Source organism: Trachymyrmex cornetzi, unplaced genomic scaffold, assembly GCF_001594075.2.
Source record: "Trachymyrmex cornetzi isolate Tcor2-1 unplaced genomic scaffold, Tcor1.1 scaffold143, whole genome shotgun sequence".
In the NCBI taxonomy this organism is placed as follows: domain Eukaryota; kingdom Metazoa; phylum Arthropoda; class Insecta; order Hymenoptera; family Formicidae; genus Trachymyrmex; species Trachymyrmex cornetzi.
This window is the reverse complement of record NW_017296016.1, coordinates 270,658-296,386: the sequence shown is the minus strand read 5'-3', so window position 1 is coordinate 296,386 and position 25,729 is coordinate 270,658. Positions and strand designations below refer to the sequence as shown.

At 32.5% G+C, this 25,729-nt stretch overlaps 1 pseudogene; it reads left to right on the top strand.

Annotated features, from left to right (window-relative positions):
* Positions 1 to 5,078, top strand: part of LOC108757441 (nardilysin-like) — a 10,687-nt pseudogene extending 5,609 nt beyond the window's left edge.
* Positions 5,079 to 25,729: the final 20,651 nt, after the last annotated feature.

Sequence of the window (25,729 nt, the reverse complement as noted above, 5' to 3'; positions counted from 1 at the left end):
ATTATATGTTGCAAGAAATTATATATTCGTTTTGCAATTGGCGTAATTTAAAGATATGATTTCATTTCTTTTTTAATACATGCGTACGTACTACTGAGGTAATTTATAATAAAAAATTAACAACATTACCACTTGAACTATATTATTTATGTAATGGTTTTTTTTTAGTTTATGTAAAGTACGGTTTTTTATGGAAGGTACATGCACACTTGACGCCTTTTTTTTACCTTTTTTTAAAAAGGTAATTTTGTTAAGATATAATTAACATGGAAGCGATATTATATTAGAGAAGATGAATTATATAGTTCAAAATTTCTTTTTAAATAATTTTTGATTAATCTCTTATTAATATACAAAAGTACATGTTAAAAATTAAAGTTTTTGTAATTGAAATAGATAGAAATAGATTCGTGTGCCCATTGCTAAATACAAAATTCTGATTTTTCGGATACTGTGTACGTACGACTTTGCTTTATTATTTCTATTTCTACTCTGCTACAATGTATGTATATACACAAGCCACTGGTATTGACTTTCATATTGATATTCGTTCGACAACATATAACAGACAAAATGAAGAAGTGTCGGCTAGAGTGCTGATTAAACCTGTGCCCAGTCCACTGGCAAGAAAGTTGAATCATACAGAAATCTTATTTTGAGTTCTCCGAACGGATTGTGCCTATAATTTCCGGTGTCTTGCATGTTGATATAATGTCCAACACAGTTCTGGATACGCCTGAAAAATCGGAATATCATGAGGCCGAATATAGGTGAGACTGGGGTGGAGCAAAAGAGGCGATTTTAATTGAAATATGCGTGTGACATATTATTAACTGCGATGATAATATTTTAAGAGAAATGTTACAAAGTACTTTCTACAAAGAAGAATTAAGATTTTTTTCTGGTGTTTCATTTTTTATTGTTAATCGTATTGTTTTTCAAATTTAGAGTTGTTAGATTAACAAACGGTTTAACAGCTTTGTTAATATCTGATCTGGAAGGAGCGAATAATGACGATATGAATTATAAAGATTATGAAGCAGGTTGTTCTTCAGCTAAACGAGTTAAAAGAGACGTATGGAAGGTATAAATAACACAATTTAGTTAGCGCTTTTCGATACTTCTAGCGTGTTATTTTTTACATAATATGTTATTAAAAATACATTGAGATAATAATATCAAAGATGGACTTATAAAATCATAAAAAATAATCTATCTCTTTAAAACTGCGTTCAGAAGCGTATCATAAGCGCAATTGCGTCCATCCATTTTTATCGCTCATCGGACGTGAAAGAATAAAGTATCGCAATGACGATTACAGCGTATTCATCCAGTAAAGTTTGATATCGGATGCGTTTCGTGTTATGCATAAAGCGCTTGATCATTTTGTCTTTCTTTATTATTTTGTGAATAACAAGGATAAATGATGCATCGTGCGTTTCATGCGTAATTCAAAACGCATTCATTATCAGGGGTCCTTGTTTGAAAAACGTGAACTCCTCTATTAATCCTCTGTAAATGTTTATGGATTCGTTTCGAAATGTGTAAACTGTTTAGCAGCCATCTCACTACTGTTTGTGCTTAATGTACCAATTTAACATTCTATATGCAACGCAAGATAAGAAATATAGGTATATATATTTTTTAAACTTAGGCATCTTGTGGCTTATGTGTGGGAGTAGGCAGTTTTAGCGATCCACCGGAAGTTCCAGGTCTGGCACATTTCCTTCAGCGCATAATTTTCATGGGATCCGGAAATCATTCAAATGTATTAAAATATGAAAAAAATTGAAAGAAAAAGGGAAATCAATGTTAAATACACAAAAATAGAACGGTAAAAATATTACAAAGTTAAAATTTATAAAAATTTATAAAATTTATATAACATTGATAATGATCCAACAGGGATCGAAACGTTTGTTTATGTTATATTGTTTATTGCAGGCACATTAAAGTTTTATATTCTGACTAAATGACATATTTATACTGTTTTTTAAAAATTTCTATTTCTAACGACTAACTCTTAGGCTTGTAGCCCTTTTTCTTTCAATTTTTTTTAATTTATTGAGTCTTATTACTATTATATTTTTATTAAAATATGATAAGTGAATTTATCATAAAATACATTTTTTGCACATTTTCATGTTTAAATATCATTGTATTTGCAGGAAAACGGTTTTAATGAATTTATCAGTCTCCATGGTGGCACTACTGATGGCAAAACAGATTGCGAGTGTACAGTGTATTATTTTGATGTATAGGGATATTTATCTGCAGCTCTTGATCGTTTTGTTCAATTATTCATTGAACCCTTGATAAAGAAAGATGACATCACGAGGGAACGAGAGGCTGTACAAAGAGGTATGTAAATCATAATGTAAATCGTAATGTTGTTACTAAAACTTGCGGTTTTTTTAATGTTCCATGTTCGCATAGAGTTTCAATGGAGTACATTTAAGGACAAAAATACAAAGGGAAATTTTTTATCTTTTATCGCACGACCTGATCATCCAGCCAGTAAGTTTCTTCGGGGTAGTTCAATATCTTTAAACAATGATATAGATGATGACAAGTTGTACGAAAAGTTGCACGAATTTAGAAAGCGCCATTATAGCGCGCACAGAATGATGCTAGCTATACAGGTAACTATAATACGTTAAATTTGCGATGAACAACTGATGTCTTATTAAACATAGTTAATTTATAATATAGTACGTACATTCGTTTATAGGCAAGGTCATCACTTTCTACGCTGGAACAATGTGTCACAAAATTTTGTAATACTATACCAAATTACGATCTGCCCCCCGACGATTTTAATAAATTTGAAGATAGCCTTCCATTTGATACTGACGCTTTTAAAAAAATGTATCACATTAAAGTTTGCAAAGATGTCAACCAAGTATGTAACTTGGACAAACAAATTAAAAAAAAATTGTATGCCCTGAACAAATGCATATAAAAATGAAACTTGTCTTTTACAGATACATGTAACATGGGCTTTGCCTTCACTACTTAATTTGTACAGAAGTAAACCATGTAAATATATTTCATGGATTATCGAACATAAAGGAAAAGATTCTTTAACTAGTTATCTACGTAAAAAAATGTGGGGCCTTGATGTGTTTTCTGGTACTTATAATAACGATAATGGTTAGATAGAGTTGTATCCGAAACCATTATCGTTATTATAAGTACCAGAAAACGCATCAAGGCCCCACATTTTTTTACGTAGATAACTAGTTAAAGAATCTTTTATATCGAGGTTATAGTAGTGTGGATATGTCCACCAAGAAGGCCTGACTCGAAGCTTCGGAGTCGGCCGCAGCGTTTCGTCTTGGTCCCACACTACTAGACTCATCAGTAAGGCGATGTAGTGGGGGACTTGCCTTAGACGCCTGGAATGAATCCAGAATGATATTCTATTTAAAGGAAAATTCGCGCGGTGAGGCGCTTACGCGAACCGAGTGAGTCCCGTGGACCTCTAGTGGCTAGTCGCCACAGTAGAACTCACCGATGAGGGAGTGAAACATCAGCGAGAAGTTCTAGATGCAGTATTCTCCTTCATCAATTTAGTAAAAAGGACGGGTCCACAAGAAAGTATTTATAATGAACTTATTAAGATTGGAAAAAATAATTTTAGGTAAATATCAATTTAAGAATAAATAGATTTGTAGAAAAGAACAATACTATTAAAATACGTAAAATATGCCACTTATAATTGAATTCTTTTTTAGATTTTTTAGTCAACACGATGGTGTGTTCAATATATGTAAGAGTATGCATTTCTATCCGTCGCGTGATTATGTGCCTGGAAAATATATTTATTTCGAGTGTAACTCAGAAGCTATACAAAAATGTTTGGATTTCTTGGTACCAGAATCGATCAATATAATGACTTTCAATAACGAGGTTCGATTGTGTATAGTCGAGCAATTTTCGAAAGTACACTACACGAGTACTGAAATATCGGAAGAATCGATCAAACGCTGGAAATTTATCGAGCCATTGCCTAATTTTCATTTACCATCAAGCAACGAATTTCTTGCCAATGATTTTTCTATCATACCGGTATCAGCAGAAGCTTCGAAATATCCTGTAAAAATACACCAAGATCTTATGTCGGAGATTTGGTTTTGCCCGAAGTTTCATTGGCCGATGTGTCATATAAATCTACATATTGTTTCTCCTTTGACTGATCGAGTAGCAAAAAAGTAAATAATAGCTTGGACACGTAAAAATATTTATACATTATAGTAGTACTACAACATCTGTCGATCGATATATATACCTATTATAAACTCTAACTTGTAATTATTATGTGTTGTAATTTTTATAAATTAATTTGTTATTAAACTTAATTTATATTAATAACATTTCAGTGCAGTTCGCCTGCAAATGTACTGCAATGTAATAAAATATCTAATACTCGAAGACTTACACCCGGCTGTAACGGCTGGGTTTAGTTATGAGATCGATGTGAATGAACAAGCTACAGGTATTATAATACAAATAAGAGGATTTAACGAAAATCTTCCAGTAAGTATACACAAGTTTAAAGCGTGTGTTGGCGAAGTTACCTTAATGAAAACTTTTCTCAGAATTTTTCATATAATTTTTCAAAATTTCTATATAATTTTTCAGAATTTTAAAATAATTTTATACCTTTCTGACATTTTTTATACGAATTGGAACACTTCTCAGGAAATCTACGTATACCTTTTCTCAGAATTTTCCATATATGTTTATTATGAAATATTGTAAGATTTCTAAGATTTTTGTAAGTTTAATTTCTGATTAAATGTTATAAAATCTAAACATATCAGTTGTAGTCGATAACGATCGCCAGTGATGGTTTCGGACGGTTTGAGCAGCTCATAATATATAACACCTCTCTGATCCCACCAGATGCACAACATAATCTTCGAAGCATGGATATTTCGTTTTGGCATTGATGGGCCTGGTTCACCTGGCATTATCCATGCTTTCAAGCGTTTAGGGTTATCGTAGTAGATCCATTTTTCATCGCCAGTTACGATACGATGTAGAAAACCCTTCTTTTGTTGTCGTTGACGAAGCATCTCGCAGATGACCAAACGTCTTTCCATGTCTCTCTCTTTCAATTTGTATGGCACCCAATTTCCTTCTTTTTGCACCATTCCCATTGCGTGTAGACGTTTTCCAACAGTGGATCTATCAACATTTAACTCTTTTGACAACCTATCGAGCGATAAACATGAATCTTCTTCGAGTAATGCTTGCAATTCTGCATCTTGAAATTTTTTCGGTGCATCTTCGCGTTCTTTGTCACGCACGTCAAAATTACCACTGTTGAATCGCCGAAACCATTTTTTACAACTGGTTTTCGATGGAGCATGCTCACCGTAAACATCTACGAGCAAACGATGCAATTCTGCAGCACTTTTCTTTAAAATAAAATAATGGAGTAAAACTTCCCGCAAATATTGCTTTTTTGGAATAAATTCCGACATCTTCAACGCAAAAAAAGTTACTCTTTTTTACGCTTCGAACGAATGCCAACTATTGGGCTCAAAAGTTTGAACACAAACCTTTCAAACACATGTGTTGCCGTTCTATCAAACACACAAGCAATGCTACTAACGACATCTTTCTACAATGGGCGGAAACTTATTCCCATACCCAATATTAAGAGAATACATTATAAATATTACAAAAATATTTAGGAATTAAGTATAGAAATTACATTTCATTTCAAACGCAAATTTTATACTAAAGAATATAGAAAAAGATACTTTTGAAGCATCACTCTGAAAATAACATATGAACGTTTGAATGTTTATGATCTTCGCAGAAAACTTGTTTACAAATAAGATTCGCGTACGAGGCGTGTATATTTAATATTTGTTGCGAGTCCGTATGCATGAATCTCTGCGAATATACGAATCTTCGCGTACACGGATGCACATCAAGATCGATCGTCGCACATTCGAAATCCAGAGTCCGTGACGATATAATAATAAATATTATACCTCTACTTTACAGATTGTCCCCGTATAAGTGGCCACCCCTTTTTATCTCATAAACTAACACAAAGATAAAGATAATATCAATAAATATAATATTAAATTAAATAGGGGGTTCTACCTAAACAAATTATCCATATTAGACAACGAAAGGATATGCATAATTTTTGCAGGCCAAATTAAATATTTTTGAAATAATGAAAATTATGGTAATTTTTTCGAATAGGGGACCCCGCTCTTACGACCTTAACCTTGACATATGTTGTCAAGATCATGACCCTGAGTAATCTCCAACAAGTTTTAGCCGTCACTCGTCCTTCGTTAAAAAGTTATTAACAAAAGAAGTTTGAAAAATAACGTATTATTTTTGCTATATATGCAATATTAAATACTATTCTACATAGTATTTTTTTTTTATTTTCAAGGGCGTACGACTCACCTCCGACTCTCATCCCCCCTCCCCCCTATTTCAGGGTCGCACGACTCTCACCTCCGACTCTCACCCCTCCTCCCCCCTGCTGCAGGGGCGCACGACTCTTACCTCCGACTTTCACCCCCTCCCCCCTGCTTCAGTGACGCACGAATAAGTCAAAATATATACGAAATTTTTGTATTAATAATTTTTTAACGAAGGACGAGCGACGGCTAAAACTTGGTGGAGATTATTCAAGGTCATGACCTTGACAACATATGTCAAGGTTAAGGTCATAGGAGAAGGGTCCTCTATTGTACAGTTTTACCAAAATTATATAGGGTCCTTTCTAACAAATACAACGATGTATATACATATGTGATACAATTATTTTACAAATTATACGAGTTATTTCAATTTACAGTTTTGTGGGCGACTAATACTCTTTCAATTTCAGCTCTACGGTGCGGTTATTAGACTAATTCTCAATTCTCGTATTGGAGGCATTCCACGTCAAACTGGGCACTTTTGAAGCATCATTATTATTATTTTTTTTTTAAATTTGCTGATATATCCTCTAGATAAAAATATGAGACACGTGTTTCGCGAAAAAAATTTGAGATCTTTTTTTGTGAAGTTATTCACGCTTGTAAATTGCAGAAACTCAAAAAACGTCACTCATGCGAATATTCAAATTATTATATCGTCGAAATCATTAGTCGTACGAAAAAAAATGCAAGAGACCGATTTTAAAGATCTTAAATTGTTCTATAGACGGGTTATTTTTAATTTACCATTTTTATATGAATAAATTATTTTCCATTTGTTTATAATTTTCGTTAATATTTTTTATCATTAACTCACCAGTTTCAAAATTTCAAAAACATTATCATATTCCCACTTCAATTATAAAGTAATCCTGCAAATTTCAAAATGGATCTCGAATGGACTATAGAAAAAATTAGATAAAAAATTCTGTTGTGTGACAGCGCGGTTCCGCATACATGCGGGACGTAATTTATAAGGATAGTATAGGAACAATAGGTTAAATGAAAAAGGCGTAATACTTAAATTAGTGAATCAAGTGTATTTTTATTTTTTGTATACATTTACAAGAGTTGACATAATAGCTAATGATGTAATTTTCGTTTCAATTTTTCCCTTATGTCTTGGAATAAATAAATGATATATTAAGTTACCGGGAATCATGTTGGCTTTCTCAAAACGTTTTTGAAGTTCACGAGTTTCGATTTTATATTATTGAATCGAAAAAAATTTTATATTAACATTCTCAACGTTTTTGTGAAATATGATACTTTTAGGTAAATAAATACTGCAATAACTCGCGTTCCAAAAAAGATATTTATTCTGAAAAATAAAGGAGACCTTTCAGAAAATAACCAAATAAAGTTATTGTATAAAAAAGCATTTATTTAGTATAAGAATATGACTTTTTTAGAAATATAAAACCCCAAACTTTGTTTGGGGTCCGATGGATCCCTGGTGATCACAAGGGGTTAAAAAAAATTTAATATTAATTGTTGTAATTAAATAGATAAACACTTTTTTAATAATTGATAATAAAACAAATTAATGATATTATATTACTATATTTGTAGATAACTATAATAATATATAACGTATAACACTCGGTATAACATCACATTAGATAATAACAAAAATTACATTTAAAAAATTACGAGATTTTGTTTAATTATACTTTTCTGCTGAGTGTATTTTATGAATAATATCTGGATATTAAATAAAAATCATAAAATTCTTCACAAATTAGTTAAAAATTATATTTCATATTTATTATTTTTACATATTTTTTAATTTATGTTTATTATTTTCATTTAAAGAAGGATAATTCATAATCATTCTAATTTGGGATAATATTTAGGACGCGTTATAAAGTGGAAGAGTTAAAATTTGAGATTATCTCTCCTAATTTTAGACAGTTGATCACTTTAATATACATTCTAAATGAATTAGACGTATAAATTTATATTGACAAAAAATTTATATAAATCAACATAAATAACTCTTATTGAATGCATTGATAAAAGAACCGAAAGACATATACATTTTAATTTGTTACGGCATTTGTTATGTGGCTCAGAATTTATATCTCGAAATAAAATTGACTGTTTTGCAGCCGTATAGTTTCATCTTAAGTCCGCGTCATCGATAGGGATCGGCAGTTGATTTGCCAAACTTGATTTACCGATTCTATAAACGCGGCATTTAAACGGCATCGCCATACAAACACCCGCTTGACACACGGAAAATTTCGAGATTTACGACTTTTGCACGCGGAATCGCCGCCGCAAAGCTCGCGCCACTCGCCTCGCGAGCTTCTCTTCTCGCGCGATGTGATTCCTTCTCTTTCTTCCACTTGCACATCACAGTCTCCATGCGCGGCACTTTGTGAAAGCGAAAAAAAAAACAAGACAAAGGAATAAGGAAGTCGTATTTCCTACCAGGTGGAAGGTCCCTTTGAGAATACCGCGATCATGCGTCGTATTTCAATTTGAATTTAGTAAACATCGTTCCACCTTCTAATCACGTTTATGCAGAAGACTTACCTGCTGTAAAATAACAAGCAATCTTACGCGGAATTACCGCACATTTCGTTCACTGACACAGTGACTTTATGATGTGAGTTCTAGATTAAACGCGGAATGAAGATTCTCATCAAGAAATAGACATTGAATAAACTTTTCAAAACACCAGATTGTCGAAAAATCCGTTAATTTTTTTATTATGATACAAAAGGAAAAAATTTTAAAAAATATATTGAGTAAAAAATATATCAATCTATTAATACAAACATTTATAAAATAAAATTTGATCAATATTTTATTCATCCACAAATAATAAGTGCTTTTTATATTTCTAAGAAACAATATGTTTTTTAAAAAACTTCCATTATCCATGAAAAAAAAATTTACTGAGCTTTATTAAATATTAGTTTGAAGTACTAACAAAATATTTACTGAATATGAAAATGTAATTAATTATTTAATTTAAGTCTAATTTTTTATTCTAAATAAATGTTTATTTACTGTAAGTAAATATTTCGTTATTATTTAAGCAAATATTTAATAAAATTTAGTAAATATTTTTTCAGTGTTAGTTTCTAAAAATTCCGTTTTCTTATACAGGCTTCGAACGTTTTAGAGACTTCGAGATTTTATAGGAATTTAATTCTGAAAAAAAGTTTTCTATAAATATGAGTTGAAAAATGCTTCCTTAAAAAGTTATCGCTCAAAAACCTCTGAAATCACGATTATTCTATTTATTTTCACAAATATCAGGGAACATATGCGCTTTTTAACAAAAAGTACCAAAACAAGATTTGTACAGAATTAAATTATCTTTCAAATGAGACCAAAATGGTTACAGTGCGTTCTGTAGGTTTCGAGATAATAAGTTTCAAATGTATAAAAAGTGTTTTTTTTTTGTTATTGACAGTAAAGCCTTTTTAAAGATGTTCTTCGTATTTATTCTTACTTTTCATATTGATGGAGAATAAAACGAAAAGTAGAAGGTAAAAAGAAAATTAATTTCTTGGAAAAAATCAGAGTATCCTTAAGAAAGCTTTATCGTCGATAGTAAAAAGAACAAATAAGTTAATAAGACTTACAAGAATATAAATTAAAAAATTGATAATTATATAAGAGCTATTTGAGCCGCGCTGGATATACTGAAAAAAATATCTTAATTTCAAAGAAATATCTCTTTTCTCCTATTAAAAAGAATTATTTCTTTGGATCAAATGAAAATTTCTTTGAAAATACAATATCTTATTTATTTGAAAGTACAATTAGTCTTATTTACAAAGAAATTTTCATTGATCCAAAAAGAAATAATTTTTTTTAATAGGAATAAAGAGATATTTCTTTGAAATTAATATATTTTTTTATGTGCGGAGAAATTTGTATAACAATACTTTATTTAGTAAATTACATCACAAATATTTCGACCTTTTTAATGTGTTCATTATCAGTGCATATACTTTTAAATATATGACTATAGAACGTACTGTAATCATTTTGGTCTCATTTGAAAGATAATTTAATTCTTTACAAACCTTTTGTTATTTTTTGTTAAAAAGCGCATACATTTCCTGATTGTATAAAAATATATAATAATCGCGATTTTAGAGGTTTTTGGGCGCTAACTTTTTAAGGAAGCATTTTTCGACCCACGTTTATAACAAAATTTTTGTTCAAAATTAAATTTCCTATAAAATTTCGAAGTCTAGCTGTGGAACGTTGGGGTCATCCTGTATACTATCGAAAGATTACACTAATTTAATGCTTTCTATTTCTCAACATCTGAATAATGATTTTTATGTAATCCGTAAAAGAAAAAAATTGTTTGATATCGTAAAGTTTTTAAAAAATAAAATTCTTCATTCCTCGGTATAGGTGATGGAACTTGTTTAACCTTACATTCTTTTTCAGCTAAAATAGATAAGAATCATCATTATGATATAGAAAAACAGAAATCTCTTGTAAATTAGTGTTTTTATTTTTACTGCCATGTCGAGTCTATAATTAATTTCTTCCTACTTGATTATTATTTTTTGCTAATTTAATTTCTTATATATAATTGTATTTTTCATATCTTTTTATAGTTTTATTTTTTCTTTTCGTTTATTTAATTTTTTCATTAAAAAACGAAAATATAGCTGTAAAGAATAATCTTAACTTATTGCTATCACACAGTGATGTCGATGAACTTCCTTCTGACATTATATAAATGAACAGTTCATTTCTTGTGTGCTGTAACAGGCTAATCTTTCATCAGATTAAAGGAAATCTAGGCTGTCGTACTAACAGGAATGATTTGCAATAGATCAACAGTAATTTCAAAGGTAAGGTAGAAGATGCGTGTTTCCGACGTGCAATTCTGATCGCACTAGGATTCAACACTGTTGATTCTACAGTTTCTATCGAGAAACTAGTTGTTAACTCTTACGATCTTGTTACTACAAAATGGCGCCGTTAAGGCATCAAACTCTTTCGAAGAATGGCTATTGACGAATGATCCGGAAGAAACGCGAAGATCAGCGAGACGAGGAAAATTATCTTCGATAGAAGGTGTCCAAGCTGTTAAGATGATGCAGTGAGAAAATACCGAAGGCTATAAAAGATAAGATTGGTGTTCATCTTCGGCGCGAATAGAATCGAAACACCCACGTCTTGACATTCACCGTCCGGCATCGTCGTAGGAAGAAGTAGTGGGGTTTGTCAGCCCGCCTTCAGTCACGCCTACACCTTACCGTGTTCGATTTTTGCAGCTGCCTGTGGTAGGCAAGACAGTTGCAACGTCAAGTCTGGAAGGGGAAGGCAGGCAGGGATAAAATTGCTGCGTCGGATAATTGCTGTGCCGCATACGGCACGTTGCCAATTGCTATTCTGCGCCGTTAACGACATTTCGCCTCGCGATGTAGTATAGTTTCGCTATAGCATCAGATGCGATGTATTACTCGCGTATATATTTAAAGTCATATATTAGAAAAATACCGTATCACTAATACATAATATGTTACGTGTTTTAGGATTGAAGATTATCGTAATGTTACAAAAGATAAAAACCGTGCAGTCATTCACAATAATGAACTAAGACTAAAGACATAAAATATAAATCATGCATGTAATCAGTTCGTTGTTGTAATAATAAATCAAAATAAATCAATATAAAGGCTTAAAACAAGCAAATAGGAAAGATATTAAGTTAGAAATAAATGTATCAAACAAATAACATAACAAAATGTAAGCATCATAAATCGTGGGATAATTAACTGAAATCTTCTTAGCCACGAATTTACATAATTATCAGATTATTCATAACGCAAAACTAATAATTTAAAGTGAAATAAATAAAGTAATATATAGTCATATATAGAAAGGCTGTGAGCTATAAACAGCACTATAAACAAAGTCAAAAAATAAAAAAATTACATAAATTAAAAGGAGTTCAATGCATTTCAAGTGATTTGGGGAGCACGCAGGGATCGTTGGGTTCATCTTTTTTCTTACTCAATTTTACTTACTGAATTAAAAAATCATAGTTAAAAATTGTCTTAGTATTCGGAAAATTTTTTTTTTCACATCACAGGAGAAAACAACGATCGATTTTATCATTTTGTTGAAATATATCAGCGAATTTCTCTTTGTTTTTGTATAAAAATCGTTTCTTTATTAAAATAAAATATTATTAAAGTCATGACTTTTATTTGCACTGTAAGGGCGAACCTTTTTGATCAATACAGTCAAGTATTTAAATATAAAAAGAGAACAGTCGTCTCTACACAACGCAATGTGTGGTAGAAAAATTTTAATATGATCACTTCAATGTTTTCATTAAAATTAGCCAAGATAAAAACGTAAGAAGAAAATTGCCAATGCAGAAGTTTAAACTGGATCTGTACATAGACGTAACCAACTAAAAATGTAGAAAATAATACTATTTATAACTATATGTATACAGGGAGTCATTTTAATTTTCTAGGCAAATACTATGAAAAATATAAAGATACGAAAAAATATTTAAGACAAAAGTTGTATGGTTTAGAGAGGGACATAAGATAGTATCGTTTACACCTCATTTTGCTCGTTTATTTGGTCGTTGGAAAACGAATTTTGATGCTGTGCAAACGTCGAGCACTTCTTATTTATATTATTGTTTGTTATTAGTACCATTTAACCTTGGGTAGTCATTTGAAAGTTACACAAAGATTACCTTCGATTTCTTAAATAGAAACTCTCATTTTTCATTGCATAATCTTGTAGCTTACTTCGAGAGCTTTCCAAAACACTATAATAAAATATGTTTTTACTAAATACTTTTCGAGTTATAAGGCTTGAAAGTATAGTGCCGTCGGTATTAGTATTACTTATAAAGTTAAAGTGTCCGATCGACGATTAAAACTTCTTGAATGTTGTTCAGGATCATGATCTAAATAACATTTGTCAAGATTAAGGCCATTGGAGGTTGTTTCTCTTATTTTCATTTTTGCATATAAAAATTCATTTAAAATTCATGTAAAAGTGAAAATAAAAGTTACAACACAACAGTTCTTTAATTCGACATTTTTTATATTTCCCTTCTTTTTCATTTTCCTTTTCTTTCTTTTTATTTAATTCTGGCATTGAAATTCTCGATGTAGGGGAGCTCACCATGACAGGATAACTTTTACTTTATATATGTTATGGCTGTTCTACAATGTGCTTTTTGTTTCCTTTTTCTTGCTGTTTGTCTCTTGTCTTCTTGATCAAAAAGGCAAGAGACAAACGGAGACAAACAGCGAGAAACAGGAAACAAAAAGCACATAGTAGAACAGCCATTAGTGTGTGTTTGTTCTGAGGAAGGCTCAAAAATGAGTCGAAACATGTAAGCGTTTAGTGAATAAAGAAGTTTCACTCTTTATAAATGTATTATTTGCGCGACGTCTTCTGCGCCTGACTCCTAGTGCCCTTACTCTTTCCAATTCTTTGAAAAGTTACAACCTCCAATTTTTAGACTCTTATTTGTATTAATTTTTAGACTATATATCTGTATTGATTTATTTCGATTTAGTTTGATTAACACAAACTTTATTTAAAACCGATATTCGCAGATCCGCTAGACCTGGATATATTTTTTAACGTTGTAAAAAATTGTTTATAACAAATGTTTTTCACAATTTTAACTAATTTTGAAATATATAACGTTATTCCTCCAATTTTTTAACTTTACAATGAAAAGAATTTGTTTAATTATGTTAACTTTAAACAAAAATATATTTATTTAAAGTACACTAGACACGCATTGCAATTAAGGAAATTTTAGAGCTAATACCAAATTAAGGTTACTCAATTAAGGTTAATTACTCTCAGACAGATTTTCCAAGATTTATAAGGTTTCGTGCATGGTTCTTGCACAATTGTTGCTTCTGAAGCCGTAAGTCGTTGTTAGAACCGCAAAAACGAGAGCAGCAAAAACAGCATCTGCTACGAAAATCGATGTCGAAAAATATAATTACCTACGAGCTAACTTAGTTTAGCCAGGTAAGGAAATTCTATTTAAAAGGACAGCTGTAATTTATTACCTTAAGAAGAAAACATTTTTAAGGTTTCTTTACTAATCAAGCGTATCACAAACACAGTAAGAATAATAATAAGCTTCGATCTCAGTAGTATTTTGCGATAAAACGAAAAACTAACCATACAATTTTTAGTTATTTAAACCTGCAACATAACAATTATTAAATATAATAAATTATTAAGTAAAGGCAAGGCTCCTATTATGAGATACCGAGTTCATTTTGGGTAAATGCTAGAAGTCTATAAGCAGAATTTAAAATAATAATAATAGGTTATTTGGAAGGGAATTTAATAAACTTTAAGATAACGTTACATAAAATTTAATTCAAATTCCACTTTTTTTGAAAATTAAAGAAATGTAAAAAGTAAGCAAATTGCAAAGTCAGAAAATTGTGTTCCTAATATGAGATGCCACGAGAAATCGATAGTAAAACGCAAAGTATATCTGTATTGTGCAATTAAAAAATTTTATTTAATGTTTCTAAAATACAAACAAACACAGCCAGCGTGCGCGAAAAATGAGCATGCGATAGATTATACCCAGAACTCGTTTTCAGGTATTTGGAATCAAGCATCACAGATATAGACACTGGACGTTTATTCCGGTTGTCTTTTTTACTATTATACAATAACATTTATACTTTAGCAACGATTTTCACTATAACATAGGAGCATGGGTTATATCATATCAGGAATACCCTGGATATCTCATATTATGATTTCCACGCCTTATGGTTTTACGATCATCAAATCTAACTTCTATAATTAAACAATTCAACATATCCCGTATTTTTCTATTAGTATGATCTTACTCTATTACTACAAGAAGAATTTATTGCCAAATATTTACTTATTAAATAATAAACAAGGTTTAAAGGCTCATCTCAATGAAACTTGAAGACATCCAAATTCTAAAATCTTATTTTACAGGCATGATCTAGTAACGAATTTTCTACTAAATAGTTTTCAATCCAACAGCAATAAATTCATGGTGGAACCAATAGATAGCGTTTCTTAGTTTAGCAGAAACGCCGCTATCGTATATTAGGCACCTATCACATAATAGGAGGTTGTTCTCTAAATTAACCGGATTTTTATGAAAATGGAATTGAGAAACAAAAACGACTATCCAATTTTTAATGGTTTCGGCAATACAATATAACTGTTAAAACTTTTGCTTTCAAAGACGGACTCCTGCAGAGTTTCTGGAATGTGTCTCTTAAAAGGGACACTAGTTCGTTTTTTATGACATTTATATTTGAACACTTTCCAAATATATGGATAATAAATTAAGTAGTCCTTAGAGATTGTAAACTGAAGAAGATCTTATTGCTACAAATAAAAAAGAATTTTTGTATACTTTATACTTTTAAGGATTTTTAACATCGACGTTTAATCTTACAATTCATTCCTTATGACTTTAGAAAGAAATTGAAGAACACAATTCTTACTACGCAGTTTGTTCAAAAGAATTTAAATAAAATAATTTTTTAATAAAAATATATTTACAAGCATTTATAAACGCTAATTAGAAGCGTGATATTACTTTCGTTAACCCTGTCAATGCTACATATGAATGGATATATGACGAATGAATTTGACGAATACTTTTCATTTAAATTAAGATAAATAATCCTATTTTCGATTAAAGAGATTGTAAGGCAAATGCAATACGTTAAGAATTACTTGAAAAAATTACAGATTATATTAAATTACATTTAAAGTATGATACAAAAAAATTTAGAAACAGTTTGAATCAAAAGTTATTTCAATAAAAAGTAATATTTTTTTGATTTGTGTTTTAACAGAAATATATGGAAATATATTATAAAATAATAATAAAAATCTCAATTTTTTACATAAGCACTTTATGAATATTTATGTAAAGTTACATTAAGATGCAGACATTAATTGTCTAGTAAATAAACAAAATAACAAACCTCGCCGTGTGGCGAGGGGGAAAAGTACGATATATACGACATACGTTCTAGCATACCTGATAATACAATCAATTTATAAACAATGACACTTAAAATAACTTGTTAAAATCAGAATTTAACTTCGCGAGGTTCCCTTGTAGACATGTATATCATTAATCTTGTTATATTATTATTAACAATTAAGATATTCGAAATTATATATATATATATGTTTTCAAATAAAAAATACTCTGTAACTTTATATACGATTATTATAATCATTACAATCGTCTATGTATAATACGGGACTCTTTTATACTTATTTTGAAATATTCTCGTAAATAGTTTTCGTTATTCAGCGCAAGATTACGCTTGTATCATTAAGGGAAGATACATTTCTTTGACGAACCCTGTATCCTCGCAAAGCGCTCGGAAAAGAGCGTCAGGATCGGACGATCTTGACAGATTGGTATATATTGGCAACGCCCCTCGTCTATAGTTGCTCATCTTGCCAGCGCACTGTTCTCAATGCGATCTACTTAACGATCGAGACGAGGCGATATTAACGAAGACAAAAAGCTCCGATCGGCGAAGAGGCTCGTAAACGGATTTTCTGCCGACTGCAACTTCTCGGAAATCACCTGGACGGCTTCCATCGGCGAGATCGCATCTTACCGTCGGCGTTTCTTCTGCCGTCGGCATCCTTCCAGAATTTTTACCCCTGTCTCCGCGCCGACCGTTTTCTCCCTGTTAATATTTTTCCCAGTTCTATTCGCTGAACCGATAGAACGAAAGATCGCACGGTAACAACAAGATATCTCGTTGATGAAAAGTGAAACCGCTTCTGTATTGTTGAGAACGTGGGAATCGAGATTAAAATAAAAAGATATTCTTCGGTACATCTTTATGTTTTTATTAACGCTCATACTTTATTGGTTCGCAACTTGTACATACAATTGTCATAATTTAACATAATTTATATATAACTTATACTTATTCATTTTCAGTGTCAACTATTATGTAAATATTTTTTAGTAGAACTATAAACAATATATATATATATATATATATTAATATTAAGAAATTAATTATATAAATGATAAATACAATTATTATTACAAATTACAATATAGTAGTAATAATTATTTTACCGTGCAATTATAGTTATAAATACCAAATACTTTTCTCTCAGTGTATATGTATGTGTATATATATATAAATCTTGCGCAACTGCTAAAGAATGTGAGGCATCAAATTAGTGGATTTAGAATTATCGGGAGTGACAAATTAATCTCACTGGTCTTCGGCGAAGAGGCATGAGAGGAAGTGGGTGGTAGATGCAACCGCGTAGAGGGGCAATATCAGAAACCCGTGAAATTCTGATAATCCACGCCACGATGGCTTCGGCATTCCCACAAATCTCGATGATCCTGTTTCGCAGCCGATCGCTTGTATATCGTGATCCCCGTCGGACGTATTGTGCGGTCGCAAAAATGTATATTGCCTGTCGCGGCGAGAGATTGAAGCGTTTCTTGCAAGAAATCTAACGAAGCATAAGCGCGCCTTTTTGGTCTCGGTCTGTATCGCCGTTGTTCTTGCTGCGAAACTTTTCGCCACCCAACGGTCCCACGCTAACATTGTTTCTTCTGCGATAATGTTGATCGAATCTTTTCTTCTTCTGTGAAAAATATTTATTTTTCAAAGGTGAAGAAATGGAAAATTTTGTAAATTTTCAAAATATGTATAAAAAACGAAAAATTGGTGGAAGACAGAATGTATTGAAAAGTTTTAAATATAATTGTAATATTTGTGATGCGTCAATAAAGAAAAGAATTACCGTTGTAAATTCTGGGGAAAAACGGACAAATGAAAAAAAATTATTTCAGGTACGGTAGCAAAATTTTTTACGCTTCCGTTTTATTACATCATGCAAAGTTGTCACTTCTGAACAGAAGTTGTTCTTTTTTTTTTTCAATAGCGATAAGTCTGCCCAACAGTACTCGACAATGAGAATTATGGACGATAATGATATATTTATGACTACATGTTTATGATTTGACGATTTTACGATTTCGAGGTCGACATCATTGGCTACATGTGTCATTGACTAGAAACGCCACCCCGCAGACTGCGCTGAAAAGAAAACGAAGAATAGTAGAAGTGCCTGTCACATAGAGACATCATGGGAAGCTTTTGGTCATAGTTCTTTTTTTTTTATTTTTTTTCTTTCTAAGGAAAAGTTTAAATGTATTATTGCATTTAAACTTTTCCTAATCAAAAGAATTTTTTTGTTAAGGAAATGGAAATGCCTACGCATATCTGCCGCCCTTTCCCGGAAAAAGGCGGCGGGTTATGTGGGTTGAGCACCCAGTAAAACTTCCTCCAATATCAACCATCAGGCCTTACCGAATTGTCCACGGGAACGCATACAACATACTTGCAGTATCACCCCAGGCCTGTTGATTGCAGTCGATACCCCAAACTCTCACAGTCCAGCGCCCATTAGTCCACGATAAGCTGCCTAGTATCTACTTGTAGTACCTTGCCTCGCCCCTTCTCGATGTAATGAGGAGACAGAGTTGGGTTATGTACTTTTAGCTACTGAAAATGAATATAAGATTAAAAAAGTTTTATTATATAGATTTTAAAAAATTAAGGACATTATTTTTAAAAACTCTATATTTAAACAATTTACAATTTTCTTCTTTTTTACTTTACGGAATAACGAATAAGAAAAGAATTCAGATATCGAGAGAAACTGAAATCTTATATAAATCGTATTTTCAATAAATTTTATTATTTTAATATATTAATTAAAATGATAGATAAATAATAAAAGAGGTTTCATATCATTACATTTATTTCTATATATTGTAAAAAATATTTAAACTTTTTTTAGTTATATGTTATCAAGTCGTGTAATATAAAATGTCGGCTTTTTTATTAATCGTTAGTTAGGCACACTGAAAGAATATCTGACTATCAACTTTTTGAATATCTTCCACTCTAACTTTTGTCTTCCTTAGTATTCTCCTACTATTTTTTAAAAGTTTGGATTACTGTAATTTCTATCGAAAATTTTCATCATGGTGTCGAGTAATTAAGAACAATTTTTTGTACTAGTTTAAACAATGCGACTATTGCTCCTCGTAATATCAGCTTTGCGTGATCAGAGATGATACGATTAATAAATGGATCATTCAGAGATGATTCAAAAAATTTCGTTTCGGAGATGAGAATTTAAAGAATCGCGGAAAATCACCAATTCTTGTGGATAATGACTACCTTTTAGCATTAGTCGAGGATGATTTTTATTTTTTCCTAAAACATCTGACATCTTATCTTATACCTGTCACAAAATGCATGCTATATACTTGTTGAGAAACAAAAAGTTCATCATTGTATTGTGTAAGTGAAAAAGAATCATGTTCGATTAAAGTGGACTGTAGTGCCTAATAATTTTTTTCAGTAAAAACCATAAAAATTCGCTTGGATCAAATATGGCTCTCTTCTTCGCATACCTATTTGTGTTATTATACTTCAATTGATTTTTGAATTTATTATTATTCATACAATTAATTCATTTGTTTTCGAAATATTTTATCGAACTGTTACTAATATCAATTAACATCCTTTGACGAATATTTGATAAATATTAATAATTAGCGGCGAGAAACTAATCAACAATTAACCGGATATAATTTGCAACGCGGTGGCTTACTAGCATACGTTCATCATTCGCATGTAAAAGTCATGCGTTATATCGTGGCTGACTTTATACGTGCCTTTCCATCGATTAGACGTCATTATAGCGAATAACAACATAATTAAGCGTTTTTGCGTCACATTGTTGCATTTTCGTACGTCTATGTCTGGTAATGCGATCTTTGCGGTATTACAGCTATATACATAAAGGTACAAGTGATTTAACGCGATAATAATTATTATAAATATATATTTATACTTCCTTGTGCGTTTACACATTACGAGAGACGGCGAAGTTCCTTGAACAGGTTTATGATTGGCACCGTCATTCGACAAGTTATATCAATTAATGAGAATCGTACGTCTTTCTTTATGAGAAAATTTTTTTTTCTCATAAAGATTAGGGATTTCTCTCATGAAGAATTAGAATTGTTTTTATTGAAAGAAATATGCCAAATGATCGAGAATAAGTGCGCCGTTCGATGAAGCAAGGACATGTCGTCGTGTTGTTCGAACAGTTTGAATCCTCGATCACTGTTTCTCACTACTTCGCGGTCACTATTCTATTTTAATCTTGACCTCGTTTAGTCACGCATCTTTTTTTCTGTCGCAATAGCCTTGCATTTATATCGAACACTTTTTAGTCAGGTTGTCAACGATACCGCGATGCTGCTCTTTGATCTCCCCCCGGCCCAAAACTTTTTGATAAAATATTGATTTAAATAGCAACCAAATAAAAGTAGAAATAAATCAATATAATATAAAGTAATTAAAAAATAGTTATCAACTGTCATTAAGTGCAGGTTCTTTGCGCCTCCTTTCAAATGCGGCTTCTCTTAATGAAGCGACAACGAGAAGATACTAGTGTTCTGTATAAATCAGGTAAAGAAATTGATTATTTGAACGGATGTAATTTCGAGAGAAAATCAATTAGAAATCAATTAGAAATGGATTATAGAATTATCGTGTGGTAAGACTGAAAGTCTACACTGCAGCTAAGAGTTCTCATTGCACTGCAACTATTTCTTGCTTCGACACGGTTTAGATTTTCATCTAGAAAAATCCGTCTTGTTCAAAGACTGTATATATATATATAATTATTAATTATATACAAGTCCGTCTCTTATCGAGGAATCGAATCGAGGAAAGGCCCGGTCGTAGTCGCTATGCAAAAGCTTGTCGATCCTTGAGTCCCGCGGCGGTAGGTCTCGATGCGAGCTCTCTTTCCTCTCGTGCTCTCGCACGAGCGAAACCGTTGCCATAATGCCGCATCGGAGTTCCTCGACTCAAACATCAGCAGCCTTGTACACATAATAACCAAGTGGTAATATCGTTTCTGCGGCGAGCAATGCCTTTTACTTGACTGCCAGTGATCGATTCGAGCAAGCGGCGAAAGTGTTCAACAATTTTACAAGATGATGTACTTTATGTTGATTTTACATTTTAATTTTACATCTTTATCAATAAGTGGGATTTATGTAAGGTTTATTTAAATAAAAATATCTCTTTGAGTAAATTTATTATTTGCGAAGGAATCTTTATAGCTTTATACAAACCTGCGTGGATTGATTCTTACAATTAGTTTATTTCACTAACAATAAATATTCTGTCAATAATAAAAGAGAAAACTAAAACTTCATGCACGCCGTCACCATAGATTCTATATATTTTACTAGACTGCTAACTTATACGCAAATTTATGTAAATAGGTCCGGAATGTATAATGGTATTAGCGGTTCCGCACACGCATAGGCATAATAGATCCTGAAGAAATGCAATATGGACCAACAGACGTGCAGATGTGCATCATAAGGAATTTTTTCGGTGCATGTGTGCATAAGAATTGTAAGTCACTTTTACCAAAAAAGTAGCAGTTTGATAGTATAAATAGAAGTTTGTGAATGTCATACATTAATTTAACTTTGTTCTTAAGCATGTTAACTCTGATAGATAAATGTTAACGTATGATAGTAAAAGGGAATGTATCGATTCGCGATTCGGCGGATCAAAACTATCGCTACCAAATTTACGCCATACAGCGTATCATTGCACGGTATTTAATATGAACCATAGGTAGCTCATAATTTCGCGTGCACGCGAGAACGGATCGATCGTAATCGAGTGCTCCCGGGCACATTGATGACTTTTACTTTTTTTCAAGAAATCACGTGGCACAGGAATACCGTCGCTGTGTGAAAGTAAGGCTAGTCGACGTGAAGATTAAAATTAAAAAAGTTCAGAAAAAAATTATATTTTTAATTCGGGATAATTTTTTTTTTAAGCTCTGGAAATTTTCCACTCGTTCTTCGCCAGAATTTCTTGCAGTTATATCCATTTGTTCTTCACCCGAGTTTGCAAAATACAGTACTGACATTGCTGAGAGAGAAATATTTGGTATCAGTGACTATAAATAATATAGTAAAATATTATAATTATAATTATATATTATTATTATATAAATAGAATTATTAATAATTATTATTATTAACCGTTGGGAGATACCACTGTTTTGTCACGCTGAGTATTGTGAAAAATATTGCATAAAAACGAATACATCGTAACAACTTTTTTCAATCGGAACGCCAAACATGAAGGAATATAACGGTGTCAAGCAAATATGTATTTTCATCAATAAAAATGTTATTGTATTGAAAAATGAAAAAAAAATCGAGTATGAGCCACTGAAGTATTTATAGTCGGTATTCATAGTCGATTCTTATATTTAAGATCATCCTAAGTATACAGTCTTAAGTTATTATAAACTAATCACAGAGCCGTATTAGCTTCTTATAAGAACTTTTTAAAACTTAAGATGGTTTTGAAATAAGAGAAGGAAAGAGGAGAGGAAGAGGGAGAGGGGGGGAGGAGTATGAATACTGACTTTAAAAGTGGCACCGAAAGACTAACATTATAATAGTAATATAACCATAAACTTAACAAAAATTATACCAGTAATATAATATACTATAAAAATAGAGCTAACTATACTATTGTATTTTATCATGCAATTATATTTACACACACAAATATACCACTTTTATCTCAGTGCGATATTTTCTTATTAGGCCTGCTTTTTTTGGTTAAATTTTTGCACCAGTTCATCTTTCTTCCTTTTCTCTCTAGGAGGAAAAAAAGAGGAAGAAAGATGAACTGGCACAAAAGTTTATCCAAAAAAACAGGTCTATTGTTGCTTCGTGAAGCAAAGCCGTACTTGAAACGAGGCGCAATGAGCCACTTGACGACAGTCGACGGTTATTTTTAAATTACTCACACGATACGAAAAACGTAATTTGCATATTTTTTCACTTAAACGCCTTCATCAGACGTTTTTGTCATCGTTATTATACGTGACGCAATTTTATCGATCGACGCGAAAAATAGGAGGACGCGCGAGAGGAAAAAAACGCAGAAACGTCAACGAAGAAATGTCAAATGTGCCGCGCGCGAGGCTTTAACTCGTAGCAAGATAGGCAAGCAATCCCGAGGACTATTCTTACATCACTGTCATTATCCTATGAGTAATAATAGCGAGACAATCTCTCTTTCGTTGACGTTTTTCTCCTGAAAGGCGCGATTGTGCGGCGTTCATTAAGAGTCACGAGGACGCGAGTGATTTCCGCGTTGAGATTCCTCGGCGATTGTGCGTCAAAGAATAATTCAATTCACCGAGCATGCGTTCTCTCCGTTCACCATCGACATCATCGAGGAGAATTTAACGCGCGTATTTTGCGACAAATGCTGGAAAGCGTATTCGTGCATTTCTTACATTTTGTCGAAGTAAGAAGCGCCGGGTAGAAAGCGCAATCGAACGTCGGAACGTTACTCCTTGAATCCCATAAACTGGTTCGAGAGGAGCAAAAGCGGCGGCATCAGCGAAGGAAGAAACGACGATGCGGGAATTCGAGTCATTACGGGGCGAGAGAATGTAAAACACTCGCTGCAGGGCAACATATGACATCCGGATCACAATGACGCCTCCCATCGCGGAATGCTCTTCATCATCCTAGTCGCCGCCGCGGGTTGCCGCGGTAGCAGCGATCTCATTCACGAGGCGAGATCGAGGAATTCTTTTCGGACAGCCGTCCGGATACGACGAGGTTCTAATAAGATCAAAAAGAACGATCGAGCGAAAGAGAGAGAGAGAGAGAGAGGGGGAGGGGCTCGGTGTAATTTTGTTGCTGCATTGTCGAGCGACGATTCCGGGAGCAGCACTTCTCGCTTTTTCATGTCGACCTCAACGACTAAACGAACCCCGCTACCGTTTTCTAGAATGACTCGAATCACCTTCTCTTACCCGCCGGCTATACCAGACTAACGCGAACGAACCAGCCAATTTGTTCCTCTCGATTTGTACATTGAATTTGTGACTGGCTCTAAAAACGAAATGGGACCGAAAAATAGAAATTACGAAAATGATCTACCTTGATATCAATTAATGTAAATTTAACGTAACGTTTATTTATTTATTAATTATTAAATAAAGGGATCCCTGGAAGATTGATGCATCAATATTTTTTTTATTTTATAGGAAATAAGAAAAACGTGTAGCATAAGCAACATTTTTCTATTAAAACATCACTTTTCATAACAATGATAATTGCAACGTTTTTCAAGGAAGCTTTTTCAATTTTGACCTGTAAAGTATCTCTTATGTAAATTGTGCTTTTGTCATTTTATTTTATTTATTTTCGTTTATTGTACTACTTTTTTCTTCATACTTATTTTTATTATGTTTTACTGTTTCTTTTTCTTTTTTCCTTATTATTATTCATTATTTTTATATGTACTGCCTTAGACTTGATTAAATGCTCACCTACATCCTTTTCATTTATCTGAAATTCTTTTTGTCTCATCTGTGTCGTTTCCTATTGATTACCAGCATTTATATATAATCAATTTTTTAAACAACTTCTTTATCCTTGATATGGCAATTGAGGTATACTGCAAATACCATAAATCAATTTTTAAACTAAAACGTTATACAATATACCTAAGGATTAATAAGATGCCTAATATTTTTACCCAAGGCTGATGTTCTTAGAGAGCTTGTACGGTGATAAAAATGTCTCTAGCTTTCTATTTAATCCTTTATTCTATATTTCATAATTTCGCGGTGGCATTCTTTTATTATCTATGTATTTTGTATATCACTTATACTTTTCCGACAACAATTTTCCGTTAATTGCTTAATTACTGAAAACGCCGCTATTTCCTCTTCTTTCTACTGTTCTCTTCGGCGAACCGGTAATCAAATCTCAATTACCTCCCGATCGCGGGACCGACATCGATTTCTGGCGGCCGGTGGCATTCTAATTTCGTGGCTGTCCGTCGGCGGATCCTTTGCCGCTCATATAGCTCGCCGTCACACACGCGTGTACAGCAGCGGGACCGGGAACCTGCCAGCCCCCCTGCCCCTCCTCTTATTTAATGCACGTCGACCGGTCTCGGATGCATTTATCATACAGCCGCCCGGCTCGATGATGCGTTCGTCGGCTTCCGTCGCGTGTGTGAGAAAAGTTGCACGCGCGCGTGTATTGCGACGTGTCCTTATCTTCTTACATGTACGTAAGTAACGTGCACGCGCGACGG